Source organism: Aplysia californica, unplaced genomic scaffold, assembly GCF_000002075.1.
Source record: "Aplysia californica isolate F4 #8 unplaced genomic scaffold, AplCal3.0 scaffold00152, whole genome shotgun sequence".
NCBI classification, from domain to species: Eukaryota; Metazoa; Mollusca; class Gastropoda; order Aplysiida; family Aplysiidae; genus Aplysia; species Aplysia californica.
In genome coordinates this window covers 330,802-334,682 of record NW_004797422.1, presented here as the reverse complement: position 1 = coordinate 334,682, position 3,881 = coordinate 330,802, and positions in this window count along the sequence as shown.

Here is a 3,881-nt window from a genome sequence, read left to right as displayed (position 1 = left end):
ATGAAACCTGGCAATGATTCTACTCGTGGTAAATGTGCTTCCGATCCTGAAGCAGTCGAAGCTCTGCCATGTAGTTGATAATTTTTTGTTCAGAAATATCAAGATGAGGATGAAGGTGATCAAGATGTCCTTGATGACGCTGATGACGACGCCGATAGCCATGCTGATGATGATGATGATGATGGTGTTAGTGGTGGTGTAAGTGGTGCCCCTAATGGTGCTGGTGTTGGTGGTGTTATAGGTGGGGGTGGTGATGGTATATTGAAGGAGCTGGAATAATGATGATGATATTCGAGGAAAGCAATGATGATGCTGTTTTTTACAATTGTGGTTCCAGTTTTAGCGTCGGCGCTTCGGGGTTAGGGGTTAGGGGTTAGGGGTTAGGGGTTAGGGGTTAGGGGATACACTATTCGATACTTTATTCGATACACTATTCGATACTTTATTCGATACACTATTCGATACCTTATTCGATACCTTATCCGATACCTTATTCGATACCTTATTCGATACATTATTCGATACCTTAATCGATACATTATTCGATACCTTATTCGATACCTTATTCGATACCTTATTCGATACCTTATTCGATACCTTATTCGATACCTTATTCGATACCTTATTCGATACCTTATCCGATACACTTTTTAATCGCTATTCGATATTTTATTCCATACCTTTCTCAGCCATTGTTTTATATACCTTTATTACATGTTCTTGTATGGTCACTACTCGATTTAACGACTATTCGATACCACTACCTTTTGACATTATTCAATACCTGATAAACCTTATCTATTTACTTTTTGAAAGTTCTCACCTGGTCAGTAATCAATACTTTGCCTCGTCACCGAGGGTCCCTTCCAAACACTGGCCACTTTGATACCACCATCGTATAATCACACCAACTTGTCTCTAGTCAATATTTTGATATCCCCTTGTCTTGTCACTATTCGATACGTTCTTCTTTAATCACTAATTAATTGTGCTTTGGATCTATCAACATTCCATACCTATTGAGCGCGAATTGCTTTTGTTTTGAATACGTTCGACTATTGTTCGGTTTTATGTAATTAACTATGTATGACCACTGTCGTAATTTTTTAAATTCTTCCTTCCCATTAACTGATACCTCAAGACCCATTTTTGAGCAGTTGGATTAGACTAGACAGCCAAAGTTGCGAGGACGAGACGTGAAGTGAAGTTAATAGAGACCACTTTACATTCCGTTCTTTTCTATATAACTTGCCATTTATTTATATAGTCAGTGTACAGACATTTGAAATATACTATAGTTTTGCTTAGAATATTTTCAAACTTTCTTTCTTTCAGTAAAAACTACAAAGTTTCGGCTGGCTTACAGAAAATCGCAACATGTTCTAGTATGTCGAAATAAAAAGTTTTGCTACTTTTTTTCTTCCTTGATTAAACCAGCTTTTTCATTTTTCTGCACGTTGTTTCACAACAAAACTTTTAAAGGTTATGGTCTCCCTTACCGCAATAGTTATTTTGGGTTATTGTTGATAAAACACTATTGAGCCCTTTATTCCATGTTAATATGGATTCCTCTTGTCTCGAGACTGAGCCCTCCACCTTCACAATCAACTGTATTTTGTCTCATAAGTCATTACACATTTCACTTTAGAGGCAATATAGCGCTATGAGCAAAATTTTAAGCCAAATGATCGTCTGACCCGTGAAGCCGGGACCGAATATGAAGAGAAATAACCGAGGAAAAACATTTTAAGTGAATACTTTACTAAGAGTTATGGGAGTCTTTATCCGAATACTCCATTTATTATTAAAGTGGGATCTCTCCGTCTCTGTTACCCATTCACCGCACTTTCCCCTCTCTTTCTCTCACTCTGCCTCTCTCTCTCTCTCTCTCTCTCTCTCTCTCTCTCTCTCTCTCTCCTCTCTCTCTCGTATGAAACCTTTCAAAAACAAAGGCAATTATATTTCATTTTAGAAGCGATAAACCAGCAATCCCACCATTCGTAATTGAACTAGAATCAATTGAAATCACGGTTTGATACAAATATTTTGGTCTTACAATCGACAACAATAAATTTGCATGACACATACACATACACATACACACACACAAACACACACACACACACACACACACACACACACACACACACACACACACACACACACACACACACACACACACACACACACACGCACACACACAGAGTGAGAGAGAGAGAGAGGGAGGGAGAGAGAGAGAGAGAGAGAGAGAGAGAGAGAGAGAGAGAGAGAGAGAGAAAGAGAGAGAGAGAGAAAGAAAGAAAAAAAGAAAGAGAGAGAATGTTTACGGAGCGGGTTGTTTAAGCTGGTGAAGCATGTATATTTTACTAATGTCCTGTCTTGTTTTGAGTATGCGTGAGTGCACATAACCTTTGTAACATCCACTGCCTTTGTAAACGATCAAGACAAATTTTTTCCTTTCAGATGAATTAAGATTGTCATTTTCATTGTCATTCTCTCTCTCTCTCTCTCTCTCTCTCTCTCTCTCTCTCTCTCTCTCTCTCTCACTCACTCTCTTTTACATCTGTTCGAGTCTTTGTGGAAATTAATTTGAAAAACAAACAAATACTTGAACAAAGTTTGTTAGTGTAAAACTACTTTACTTTCAATTATTTTCAAGTAATCTAGATCTATGTACGGCTCTCCCAAATAAAGCACTCTGTACAACAAGGTATTAATAAAAATATAAGGAAATGGAATGATAACAGAAATTCAATTCAATTTGTAGTCTCTCAAAATCAATTTAATCAGTCACTTCCCTTCATCTCCAGCCCTTGCTCCAGGAGTCTCATTAACCGATCGTTTGGCCTCAAATTTAGTTTTTTTAAAACACAACATCACCTCACAAGTAAAATGTTTAAGACTTAAAAGAAACAAAACACAATTAATTTTAAAGGTAGTACACTCAGTTACAGGAGTCCTCTTTTAAGAAGTAAGTAACAGCAACCCGAAATAACTGTTTGAGTAAGGGAAACAATTACCTTAAAAAGTCTTGTTAAACAACAGTAAACAGAAAAAGAGAAACGCCGCTTTTATAGGTGAAAGACAAATCTAGCAAAACTTTTGAATGTCGAAATATAAGGAAATGTTTCAAACCTTAGTAAGCCCTTGGAAAGCACATTTTTCAAAATGAACAGAATGACAGATGGAAAATATTATAAGCAAAACCATACTATAACATAATTGTTAGTACACTGCCTATATAAATGAATAGAAATATTTGTTATATGAATATGACATGTTAGGTGGCAGGTGGTCCCTTGGCACGTCATGTGCTCGCCAGTATGGCGGCATTCTCCTAGCCTAGTTAATTAAATTGATTGATGATTCAAAAATATAAATGAACAAAAAACTATCAACAAAAAACTCGAATGAATAGACTCGAAGTAAACAGTATGCCAAGGTCGAATGATGACACCTGGGAATGATCCAAAACAGAATACTCGTAGAATAATTATCAAATTTACGCAAATGAGCTACGGTTAGTTATTTAAAAGATAAAGGGAAATCAAATAATGACAAATCTAAGGAGATAATGACGGTTAGGTATTGATTATGTGGTCAGGCGAAGCAAGAGAGACTTGCATGAGGTCGAATGACTAGTCAAATGTGTTTTCGAATACTGACCTGACAAAGGTGGGAACGAAGAATGGCCGGATAAGAGTATCGAAAAATAAGATATAATGAGTTTTAAAGGGTATCGAGAGGAACGTATCAAATTATCACCTGTCACAACTATAGACAGGTAGGTATCGAATGATAACGTATTAATGACAGTGAGGTATGAAAAAAAGAAATTTATCAATAATATAGGTCTTGCAGGTTTGCATCAAAGTTGCATG